Source organism: Apis cerana, linkage group LG11 (assembly GCF_029169275.1).
Source record: "Apis cerana isolate GH-2021 linkage group LG11, AcerK_1.0, whole genome shotgun sequence".
Lineage (NCBI taxonomy): Eukaryota > Metazoa > Arthropoda > Insecta > Hymenoptera > Apidae > Apis > Apis cerana.
The window spans coordinates 1875921-1889932 of NC_083862.1; the positions used below are offsets into that span (position 1 = coordinate 1875921).

Below are 14012 nucleotides of genomic sequence, written 5' to 3' on the forward strand. Positions count from 1 at the left end.
CTCTGTTTCTTCCCTTCACCGAGGGTGTGTCGTTGACAAGGCTGCTTCTAATGAAAGCTCACCCTCGGTGCAGAGTTTCCTCGAAGAAGGTTCCCGTCAATACGATCGTTATTTACATCGAGTCTCAATTTTTATCCACCTCATTAACTGAATGAATTTTTCTTAAGTCTCTTTTCTTTTTTTTTTTTTTAATTCTGAGAATCGATCGTATCTTCTTTATTAAGAAAAGATATATATATATAGGATTCTAATTCTTGTTGTTTTTACATGATATTTAAATATTTTTGGCAAAATTAATTTGTTCTATAATTTTTTTCTTCAAGAATTGTAAGAAAAATAATTTTTAATTATATGTAATTATAGATTGTTGATATATTTAATGATAATGTTTTAATTCTATTATAACTTTTGTATATTGGATATTATATATATATAGGATGATAATTCTAGTGTTAACAGGTGGTCGATTCGATTCTTCTTATTTTATTCCACCTTTAAACATCTTGTATTAAATCCACAATATAGAACATCAATTTCATAGAAATATTCGAGCTAAATGATGAATATTCCTCTCGTTACGTCTTCCATATTATATTTTCTCTGTGAGATAGAGATTTATATCTACAATTAATCCCAAAAATATCCATCTTTCTAAAAATATATCAATATATATACTTTGCACATTTTGCATTTTCTCGCATGCCATGTCCATTCAAATTTTATTTAAATATATAAAAAATCCGCAGTCTAACAACAATATAATAATAATCAAAAATAACGAATATATTCATAAAAAAATCAATTTTACAGTTTTTTTTACTTTTCTAATCTTTCCGCTGTATCCGTTACATTAAAACTCGACTCTTGACAATTTGCTCTTCCTTATCGACGCAATCTTTCACTCTCACAAAATGTATTATCCCGTACGACTTTTGTCATCCGAATATGATCCTCGATAAAACATGTAAACACGTAAACCGTTTCTACGATTGTGTTTACCTAACGCAAAGTTTCTCATCTTTTTCGAGGCACAATTTATCGAAGCGAAAATTACAGAGAGCCCCCGTGTGTTATCGTCCATTGCACGCGTAACGATACATCGATTTCGTTTCGTTCCGCACGGTTTCACCGCTGGTCGTCGCTAATTGCGCGATTTGTTCGGCATCTTGAGCCGGTACGCATGCGCGGCCGCCTTAATACGTAGTACACGCTCGATGATAAGACCTCGAAGGCGAATCCATTTCACGAAGAGGACTTATCCCTCTTATCTTTATAGATCCAGTTTCAACCTGGCACCGTTGTTTTCGACTACCGGCAGGCTCCTTTTATTTTTCTTCATTACTTTTTTTTCCCCGCCTCTGGATACATATTGACGTGTTCAACGTCGCCACCGTAATGCATGAGGTTGTAAGATTCGCCACGTATTTGGTACCCCACATTTATCGACTTAACGCGAAGCACCATGTTACGGCGTAGCCGTTAATTGTGTCATTTGTCCCTGTTCGAACTTGGATCCTTGGAAATGATTTTTGCTGTTGAATTTTCTCAACGGAGAGATTGATCAGAGAACAATTAAAATTGATCGAATTGGATCGTTTTTTTTGTCTTTCGCTTCGTTCTATCTTCCTCTCGCTTTATTCAATGGAAGATTGAATCACTTGCAAATTTAATAACTAAACTTCAAGTGACATTTTTGTATACTAACTTTTATTTTAACCTCTAAAATCGATGCTCAAACAATGAAAGAATCATTTATTTATACGAATATATATATATATTATTCGTTATTATTCACTTAAAATTCCACGAATTGCACGAAATCGTAAACTGTCCACGCAAATTCTTTTTATTCTTCGGTAAAATCGATGAAGGAAAAAAAGAAAATACACGCACACATATTACTTAATCTATACGCGCGTCCCTTCGACACGAATCGGACACACGTTATCGTTAATAAGCTTCTCGTTCGAGTAAACATCGGTTCGACATTCGAAATTCTCAATATCCCTCCACAAAGTGTATTACTTGGATTGATACACGGACGATTCCGGTTTTCTCGCGCATCTTCAGGCCCGATGCAAATCGAACAGGCCCATTAAAACGGTCCATTTCTCGTTTCCTTGCAGCTGCTGTTAATGCTGTTCGACAACCTGTGTACATCAAACGGAGGGACAATAATCGTAAAGCTCGATGATAACCGAGGACGAGTATAAAGATGTTCTCGCTCGTGAGAAATGGAAGAAGGAAGTATTCCGTGGATAATAATTTATAGAACGGAATGAAAATCCGTTGAATGAAGGAACGGGGGAATGAATGACAGCCTTGAAACACGGTTTCTACTATTCGATCGATTTAAAGGCTGGCAGTGATATCGATGTAAATGAATGCCGCTTGTTGTCTCCGGATAACACGGATAAATTTCATATTTACGTCATGGTTTCCACGAGTTGATTAGAGCTCGGCGAAGAACAGAGAAAGCTTGTGTATCGGGGAAGAAATTATGTCAACGTTAATTCAGGAGGAGGAGAATCGGTTGGAAAATGAATGGGAACAATGCGTGTATTGTTGGTATAGTAATAGAATAAGACTTGTTTGACTATTATATGGAGCATTGTATAAATAATAAAAATAAAACCGATTATATATTTTTATTATTTGTTAATTTTATCGTTACTTATTATTTAGCTTATAATTTAATCATTAAATAACTATTGAATAAGACTTACTTGATGACCAACAACTCTTGTTAAAATATAATTTGAATCAATTGTTATGGAAAAGGTCTGGTCAAATAAATATTATCTTTTTATTTTCTTAAGACTTATTTATCACTTAGATAATTATTAGGATTTTTTAAGTTACATGTTATCACAGAAAATGAGGATGCATATAGATATTTAATGACTTGCAATTGCATAACTATTAGGTATCAATATGGTATGATTGTTCAGAGTGAAAGCTATCAGGTCAAGGATATGATTGTTTCAAAAAGATGAATATTTTTCCTGAAGAATTTGGCCAAGGAACAAGGAAAACGAAGAAAACGAGGAAAACGAGCTTTTTCATGATAGCATCAAATGTTATAAGACTAGAGGATTTGAGAATTACAAGATGATTGAAACGAGAAGTTCAAATTCTAATATATATTAACAATTAAATAATTTGTTTATAAATTCCATATATTAAAAATCTTATTTGCATCTATCTATATCTATCTCATCCATCCATTATATTTACAAATAATTGGACCATTAAATGTTTCCTGAAACAAGCTATGCAAATGGATTAGTATAATTCAATGATAAATAATTATTTAATAATTTTCCATTTCCAAAATTGAGCTGAATTGCATGAAACTATTCAAATACAGTTTATTTCAATCTTTTAATAGTATTTTCAGTAACATTTTGTTTAGAGGATGCTGAAAAGAAAAATAATAACCTGAACAAATAAGTCGGTGGAATATCTATTTCACAACACTACTGTTTTATATATTATTTCAATAATTTACGCTTAACAAATAAAAAAAGTGAAAAAAAAGACAAAATATACTACTTCAGATGTTGAAGTTATTATTTACTCTATTTATAACTTGTACATTCATATTGAATTACTGCTAACTCGTTCAATCAGCTCTTTCAGCTGCAATAACATACTTCTACAGTAATAGTGGAAAGACTTTGGACAATTCTTAAACGCAACACTACTTTAAATACAATTTAAAAAATTAAAATAATCGCGATAAAACAAAATCTATATCTAATACTGCAGAATAAATTTATGTTTAAAATATAAAAAAATTATATTACAGTAATTTGTAATCAAAATAATCAAAAACAATATGCGACGTTTTTTAAATCCCAATACTACAGTAAATGCGATTATTTTACTAATTAATTCAAACCGTGATTTATTTATCACAACAATAATTAAAAAATCGCGATTGATGACTGGATGATGGGCCCACATGCCATCTATTACTACAACAATACAACTACTGCTACTACATACTACTAAAACGAGCACAGTGACGAAATAATAACAAAAATGACATCCCATCCTTTGTATCGAAGATAAGATCCAAAAGATGAGAAGCCATTGGTAGTTGTCCTCTTCAACGGCAATTTGCCTCTTCTTCGAGCGCGATGCTCGCTGAAACTTAAATCTAGGCTCGAGATTCACTGATCGCAAATCAAGAAAAAAAGAAAAAAAAAAAAAACAGAATCTCGAACGTTCGTTTCGAGATCAAATCGCGAGCACGAAATTCGAAAAGTCGACGGGCAGAGAAGAGTGACACACTTCACTCGTCCATAATTTCACCTTCCACTTTTCAAATTGTATTTCCTGAAACAGGTTGTCACGCGAAAACGCGCCTACCCGATCAGAGACTGTGACAACCTGCCCTACCTACTTATAATTAACAGACACACCAGAAGTATGCTACCTATCCTACTTAACCCTATATTCAAAGTTGACAAAACAACGGGCACACCAACACGGTCGTTCCAACGATTCTCACGCACAACGCTCGGGCGCGAAGAGCCTACACTAGGGAGAACGTCCCGGGACGCCTCCGACACCCGAGCTTGGCACACTATTTGCACACTCTAATGTACGTACCAGTTTCCTGAAATCGATTGACGATGGCTGGTGACCATTGCGATATAAAAAATCGTATATCGAGTTTAATTAGATATTCATGGACGAAAAGAATCGATATATTTTTGAAAAAAATGAAGTTATCGAGATAAATATTGGAATTTTTATGAATTACTTATAATTTGGTAGGAAAAATGATAAAAATATTATTTATATGTAATATTGTCATTCGTGGAATGGAAATTAAATTAATGATAATGAATGAAATTACAATCGAAACGACGCAATTCCACAGCCTAACCACACACACACACACACACAATGTGGAAAATACGTCGCGCAGGATACACTAACGCATCGTCAATCGCTGAGAAATTATTAGAAACTTAAACTTTAGGATCATCATGTTCATCGCCTGGGCACGTGAGCGAGATCCTGACAATGAATATGGAAGTTAAATCTGAAAATCCTGAGCTAAAAAGATATTAGTTACGTTTATTTCATATCTAACGGGCTAACGTGTTTTAGTTTTGCATATTCTTATTTTATATCAAATTATTTGTGACTTTACTTTGTTAATTTAATAAATGTAATTTAATATATTTAATAAAAGGAATTATTATTGATATTAATAAATTATTTTTATTTTATGTATTTTGAAAAAAATTAAGATTCATTCTTATGTAATATGAATATTAGTGAAAATAACCTCAAGCGATTCCTTCGTCAAAGCAAATTTTCTAAAATATGAAAATAAACTTCAAAACTTGTTGCTTTGATTCAGCAATCTACCTGTCGCGAATTGTCTTTTTGCACATAAAATTCAATTCATTTTTAAATATATGGATAAAATATTTATTAATAATATATATGTGAAATTATAATAAAATTTAAATATCATTAAATATATTTTTATTTTATAACTTTCTAATAATTTTACACATTCAGTTTATTCAAATTTTATCATTCTTTGTACATAATTATTATTTAAAAATCAATTAATTAATATAACTAATATTCTAGAACTCGATGTGCAAAAAGACCTAGCCTAAACTAATAAATAAAATATAGAAAAAGCAAATGTTACTATTCACGGATGTAATAAATATCCGCGGTCACTGTGCTCGTGCAAAATTCTACGTATACAACCAATCACTCGTGTCGATTCGGACCTTTCATCCTACGACATGATTGAGTGACCGGAGGAACAAAAATGCATGCGACTCACCATTAGATGTGAAGAATCTGCGCTGGCAATGCTATTGCATTTTATGAAAAATTATCACCTGTCATCAAACATAGAAACTGCAAAAAAGAAAAAAATTAAATACAATTTGATACACAATTTATATAATAATTATATAAAAAAATTTAAATAAAGAAAAAAAAAATTAAAGAAAAAAAATTCTATATTCATGGGAAATATATAAAGATAATTATCTGTTTGCGTGATGGGTAATCGCTTTTTATTCTTAATGCACTGACTCTAATACCCCAGACGAAAATTAAAAAAAAAATAAAAGACTATTGACACGCCCATTTAGATAATAAATGAGGAAAAAACACTAACTCTAATTTCAAATAACAATTATTTAAATAGAACAATCGTACTCTGAAGAACATTGAAAATACTATTAGAAAATACTGACTCTATCAACGGCATTGTTTGCGGTTACAAAAATTTTCTGAAAATAAAATTATATTAATAATGTAAAAGAGATAAGAAAAGAAAAAAAATATTTCTATATTTTACTTTTTTCTATCCAACATTTGTCTCAGAAAATACTATTATTTTTTTGAAATTTTGACTTCATTATTAATTTTTCAAAAATAAAAAAATACGTTTTATATATATATATATATATATATATATATATATAAAGAAATGTATCATGAATTATTTAACAATAATCATTAATAAAAACAGAATAACATATAGAACACGAAACATACAAAATATCAAATTTTACCATATCTCCATGAAAAAGCATAATGGCATCCATATTGAAATTTTTTCTGCCTTCGAAGTTATTTCAGCAATCGATTACATAATCTAAAAAATATAATAAAAAATCTTCAAATAAACATATAATGTATACAGATTTAATTAATTGTATTAAAATGAAATAACAATCAAATTGAAATTCAATTTTAAAAAGTTATAATATGAACTATCTGTAACTCTAACCTTCAAATATATGAATAAAAAAAAGGAATAATTTAGCTCCAAAAATATTTTTAATTATATTAACAAGCACATATTAATTCAAGCATATATTAAGATGATATATTATATACATATATTATATAATGATAAAAAAGCTATAATAAATAAATATTACGTAAAAAATTGATCTCATACCTCAAAGAAAAGACACGTCTTTACACCACAATTATCGACGCTATAATGACGCCCGACGCCATGATTTCGATTATCGAATTTAAAAAGGGGAATATGTTCGATAAACAGTTCGATAAATCAAATATAATATATAAAAATATATTAAATATATTTAATTATATATTAATTAATTAAATATTAAAAAGAAATAATAACGTATAATATAATAACGTAATATATTAAAATTAAACAATAATCAAACTGAAATTCCATTTTATAAAGTCATGATGCGATTTGTTCTAACAATCAAAAAAATAAATAATGAAAAAAGTATAACTTAGCTTTCATAATTTCAATCATATTTATTATATCAATAAACAGACTAAATATTAGATAAAAAATAATTATGGAAATAAATATTATAACAAATAACAAATAAATCACATATCTCACGGAAAAATAACGTGTCCATACACCACAATTATCGAGAGGACAATGATACCTCGTATCACGATTTCGATTATCGAATAACAAATTAGGGAGGGGATGTGCTCGACAGTTTGAAAACAAAACATGTCGAGCATGTTACGAATGCCAACCACAATTTCTTATAAGAAATGTTTATAACCTCAAGCTTAATATAGACGATAGACAGAAACAAATATATAAACAATACGTGACATCGTTATATTTATAGAATTTATGCTCATCTGATAAAAAAATACATATGCATTATTCAAATAAAATAATTTAATTAAATTAAAATTAAAATTAAATTAAACTTCCTAAATGATTGGAAAAAACAATAAAAAAAAAACTATTCTATATATACGCATAATTTTATTAATATAATTAAAATGTTACCTGCTTTAAAGAAATCATTTTATTGGCTATTAATCGTCGTGGAATTATTAAATCATTATTCTTTCTTCATTTTGACAATCAAATGATCTGGACAAATAACGATCAATATCACAAAATAAATATTTGAAATTAAAATTATATTATAATAAATGAATTTAATGTCTTGATATATTTCGATATGACATATTACTATGATGCTAACCATCAAACGATTGAAGCGAATTATAAAGAAGTTTAAAAGATTAATTAATTCTATCACAATGAATAAATTATTAAATAAACAAAATTAATCTATAATTTATAACAAAATATGAATAGAATTGCTTACTGCTTAATGTAAAGTAAAAATCAAATCGTTGAACTGATGATACGTCTCACTACGATGACTTTCGACAAGAAAATGACGCCATATGCAACAGGTTCTCTTAGAGGTTTTCTGATTGGAGGAACAATATGGTTTCTTATTTATTTAGTCGCGCGAAAATTGAAGTAAATATATTGCATAATACACTTAAATTATGAATCGTAATAATATATGATATTTTACAAAGTGTCATCTATAAATATAATAAAAATAAATTAATAGATTTAATTTTATACGATAATTAAATTAATTGATATAATTAAAATATAAAGATTAGCTAAAATATAACTGAAAATAAAAGAATATATAAATTAAATGTAAAAGAAATATAGAAAAAAATTGGAATGTAACAATCAACTAAATTAGAAGAAATTAAACACATAAAAATTAATTAAATTTGAGTCAAATTTAGATATAAGAAAAAAATTTAGCATAAGAATTAATTAAATTAAAAGAAACTAAAATATAAAAAATATAATAAATATGAGATAAAATATAAATAAAATATGAAAATATAATAGAAGAATTTAATATAAAACTTAAATGAATTTGAAAAAATTATAACATGTAAAAAAAATTTGTCATAGATATTAATTGAATTAAAAAGAAGCAAAGATATAAAGACTAAAATTTAACATAACAATTAACTAAATATAATAAAATTGTATAAATACAAGAGAGAGATTTATATAAAAGTTAAACAGAAATAATGTAATATAAAAGTAAAATAGAATTTAATAAAGATACTAGCTCAAATAAAAAAGATAAAAATATAAAAAACTAATTGAATACAACAAATCTGACAAAACTGGAATATGAGAAGAATTTAACATATAAGTTATATGAATTAAAACAATCTGAGACATAAGAAAATAATGTAATCTATAACACAATAACAAAACTAAATTACACAAAATTGAAGCATGAAATACTATTAAACACCAACAATTAACAGAATTTAACAAAATGGAAAGATATAAAAAAGAAATTTAATAATTCTTTGAAACATTATATACAATAATATAAATATATATATAACATAACTGGCTTTGGATCAAGCATTTCATTAGCTTCTTTATGACTATTTTTTATGACAAAACAGTATCAATATATGTTTTTATACTATTATTACATTCTTTTCAGAATAACTTTTACAAGAATAACTTATTTATTGAAATAACTTGTCTAAAATCAAATTTTTATCTATTTATCTATTCATAAATCCAACAAACAAAGTTTGAAAAAAACGTTGCTATCAAAAACTTGAAAGATATAAAAAAATGCTTCAATCGCAATCCAATGAATAATTGCAAGTTGCGTGGATTATTCATTGGATATTTTATGTTGAACATATATAATTGAAGAAACTTGTCTACCAGATAAATCATGGAAAATTGTTTATGTCAATCTAATCAATGGAAAATAGGAATCCTTCTTCACGCCAATTACGTTGGGTCGAATATTTATTCCATTTTAAAAAAAGACCAATCTCTGGTACCATTCGTAAAGCATCCCTCGACACCGATGCCAGACGATAATTAAGTTCCGGCGAGGAGTTTGCGGTCGAATTTCTCTCTCTCTTTTGAATCTTTATCTCTCGACAGCATCCTTTCTCCTTTCTCCTCCTCCCTTTTTCTCTTCGGCAGCGGGTGGATTGTTACGAAAGGATTTGCGGTAATCCTCGATCTAATTTGCATGCTGATGGTAATGGATGTGTATCTTCCCTTATTCCTCCGGTTTCGTCGCCTGATCCTTCTAACGACCACATTCGCGGCGAATGCAGCTGGTCGGACACCTTATCTCAAGGTTAGTCGCACCTGTCCCTCGAAACCATCGTTTTCGAGATAAAAGCGTGAAAGAGGATCCGTGTGGATATTGGATCGACGTTGGACGATCGCGTGACTGGTTAGAGAACGTTCGAACGTTACTCTTCGTCATAATTGGGATATCGGTGATGGTAACGTGGCGCCAGGGATGACGAATTTTTGATATATGATACTTTAATGTATCGCGGCGATTAAGGTGAGTCGAGGCGTAACGAAATTATGGAAATCGAAGTAAGCCGACGTGGAATAGATTTGGCTGCCTGATGATTCTCGGAACACAACCTTGACATAACCTTAAAAATACAAATTTTAATTATAAATTTGTAAGTAAATTCATTTTAATAAATTTATTTTTCTTTTCAATTTAATTATCATTTATTACTAATTATTAAATTATTATTATTAGATTACTGTATCATGTAATATGAAAATATTTTATGTATCTATTATTTAAATAGTATTTAATACTGGTTAAAAGGGATCAGCAACATTTTCTAACCGATTATTAAAATTAAAATTACAAATTACAATCATTATCATAATTGATAATTTCAAATTGTTTCTAATAATTTATACATCCAATATATAAAAGAAAACAAATCGAATAGATACTTTATCAGTAGCCATTCTTCCTTTCCAGGAATATCGAGGAGTGAATAAAGTTACTGGGTGGACAGGTGATAGCCCATCGAGGACTCGTGATCTCTTCGCGCGCAAGGACGTGGCCAAAGTCGTTACGTAGGCAACTGGTCGACGACTCGTTGGTACCCTTTCAGATCTCTCGGCGTAGCGTACCGATCACGTGCAGGAGAGTCGAGGTTACCACACGAGGCGGAGCATGGACGAGTGGACAAAATAGGAAGACGAGGAAGAACGCCCACCATGGCACCGTAGGCCTATCGGAGTCGACGCCGATGGAAAAAGAACTCGACTGTTAACAAGATGGTGCTGCTCACTCTCGACACTGTGGCAACTTGCTCGAAGAGCAAGGTCTCTCCTTTCGTGGCCTCTCTCTTTCTCTCTCCTCCTCTCCTCTTTCTTTCGCTACGTATGTCCACCCTTCTTCAATATGGCCGACTTCCCTCACCCTTTGCTGGCCTTCTAGTAATCGTCGTTCCTTCTACCCGCTTCCTCGTTCGTCCTTTGGTCGCCAAGCTCCTTCGTTGCCGGTCTTTTCGAACATTCGTGTAATCGGCCTACGGGTCGAGAACATTTTGTAAGAACATTATCGAGTACACGTCGCTTATAGATAACTTGTATCCGACGATACCGCTTCCGCGATCGTTGTCGTGGTCGAGAGGTCTTGGGCGGGCAGAATGTACCGGTATTCAATGGGAAAATGTTGGGTTAAAGGAAGAGGATAGAGAATCGTTGGAATTTTTGCGGTTTGGTTTTTTCCCGAATGGCTCGATGAATGCTAAATTCTCTTTGGCCGTTATGTCAATGATTCTTGACAAGGAATTCGACTTTTGGTAATTTTTTTAATAATAAACTTAAAATGTTTGTTTGTTTTACTACTTATGAAATTACGTACGAATTTTTCAGTGGATATATTTACTATTAATAATTATCTATTTTCTATTGGGCATTAAGTAAGACTTAACCTCTTGTAAATGGAATTATGAGATTTGAAGAATACAAACGTAGGCATATAAGATAATTAACTCCTTAAATGTCATAAAGCTTATATCAAAGTAAAAGTCATAGAGAATGATAGATAGAAATTCTTATTTAAAAATACATAGTAATTGTATATATAAAATAGACTCGTAATATACATTTACAATATGCATCTTTTATATATTTTTACAATTTTATTTTATATTCAAATAATGATGATCATGGCAAATTTTAGGATCAGCTATCAATTCAAAAATTGATAAAATCTTAAAAAATCTTTTTATAAAAAGATAGCAAATTTTAAGTTTAATCATTAATTCTCTCTATCTAGATATTGACATTATTGATATTCTACAAATGTGAAGAGGTTAAGTCAAAATATAAATCGATTTATTAAATTATAAGATAAAAGTAATAACAACGATTCAGTTGAATTTAAAAATTCTTTCGTAGGGAAAGAACGAATTTTTAAATACGATTAATTCTAATTGTATCTATAGAAATAAAAGTTTAAGAGGTTAAGTCATCACGCCGCCATTCGTCTTGTCGCTATTCCGCTCGAATCACCACGGGAAAATATTCCACGTTCGTGTCGTTATTGATACCCGCGTCGTTCCACGATATTTTTGCACCGTCTGAATATCGGGTGGCTTAGTTACCTGATACGAATTATCAGACGGCGACCACTCGCGTGTGAACGTTGTACCGATTACATCACGATAGGTTTAAAGGTTGAGAAACACGACATCTAGACATTTATAAGTGGGTCACGATACGTCTGTATCGGCTTGCAGAACGCGGACGTGGAAGAGATTAGGGTACAATACCTGTAATCTTAGCCTCGGTTTCCACTTAATGGCCACGGCATACAACATCTAAGAATGTTCGCGTGCGATTTTACTCGCTAATAAAGAGAAGAAATGGAGGGTATGGGGAAAGGTGAATTCCACGAGAAACTGGTCGATCACTGTGAGATTATGCTATCGAGGGGTTGCTCGTACGTTGAAAATAATTGAGAAAGGAAATTATCGCTTTTACGTACGACGTTGTGGTCCGGATTTATCGTGGCTATCATCTCGTTGTACTGTAATTTTCAATTATCGTAAGAAACTGACTGTGCATAGCAATAATTTTATTCCGAGTGGATAATATGTAAGTGTTAATTTACGACAGTGGCGACATTTGATTCTAAATCTTGAAATACTTTTATTAATAGTGATAAGCTTGTAATAGTATATAGTAATAAGTTTAATACTTTGAATCATAAATTTTGGAATTTGACTAATTTTTTGTTTTTAGAATTACTAAGAAAATGCAATTATAGGTTAACTGATTTTATTATACATTTAAAGTGTATTAAAAATAATAATAGATAATAAAAAATATCTTTATTTAGATAGGTACTTACATATTATTTAAATCCTTTTTCGATTAGATTGTTCTTACTAAAAGAATTATTAAAATCTTTTTTTTGTCGTATATTCTCTATAAAATATATATACACTGCTGCCACAATTTTCTTTATTCCTATAAATAAACTCAGGTGGCGTTGCAATTGTCTTAACCTAATTTTACATGTTAATGAAGTGGGAAATTTGAAATTTTAACATATTTTAGTAAATCAAAAATTAATGAAAAATTATTAAATTAAATTAAATATTAAATTAAATATATATAAAGATTTTTATAAATTTGAAGAAGAAGATGATTGGGTCGAAAATAATTCAAAAATAATATATTTCATATAATAAAGATATATTTATTAATTAATATTAATGCAATCTTTCAAAGAAAAAAAACGAATAAGAAAAATAAATTTCTATTCTTTCTTAAAAAATGGACAGAAGAGGCGATAATTTTTCAAATTTATTCGGATCGCTACAGTATGCGGTCGAATTAAGTGTATTTGTAGTACAGTCGCATTTTCCAATTCCAGATCCTTTCTTTTCAAAGGCAAATGGCCTCTGGCGCAGTGACAACTTCTGGCTCGCGCCTGAACGTGGTTTCAGAATTCTCGAGGATGGGGCATGAGTCGACTCATGTAAATTGCTTCATACTGCAAGGACACACGCTCAACTGTGAAGAATACGAGTTACGAGTTCGGCAGAAATAGTCTTCCGTTTCACAATCTCGATGTTACTCCTCTTGAAAACTTTATACATATTATTCTACCCTATTCAAATGTAAAATTTGTTTCCATCAAGAGAATATCGATGCATTTATGGGAAATTTAAACGTATAAGTGAACAAAAATAATATATATCCAAAATAAGATATATATCATATTTAAAAGGTGGAACAGATTTAAGTTTCAATTTTTTAATTGTATTCATGAAAATTTATATGTTCTAACAAAAAATTGACAATATCATTGTATAATATATATATATATCTGTAT

General features: G+C 30.0%; 2 long non-coding RNA genes across 2 annotated transcripts; both read right to left on the minus strand.

Annotated features, from left to right (window-relative positions):
* Positions 1 to 1698: 1698 nt before the first annotated feature.
* Positions 1699 to 8363, minus strand: LOC133666902 (uncharacterized). The gene is made up of 5 exons (XR_009831768.1): positions 8133 to 8363; positions 7805 to 7891; positions 6570 to 6652; positions 5828 to 5904; positions 1699 to 2150 (listed from the first exon to the last, which is right to left on the minus strand). It is a non-coding gene; the product is annotated as an uncharacterized LOC133666902 (long non-coding RNA).
* Positions 8364 to 9119: 756 nt separating this feature from the next.
* On the minus strand, positions 9120 to 11186 carry LOC114577446 (uncharacterized). The gene is made up of 2 exons (XR_003697553.2): positions 10607 to 11186; positions 9120 to 10287 (listed from the first exon to the last, which is right to left on the minus strand). It is a non-coding gene; the product is annotated as an uncharacterized LOC114577446 (long non-coding RNA).
* Positions 11187 to 14012: the final 2826 nt, after the last annotated feature.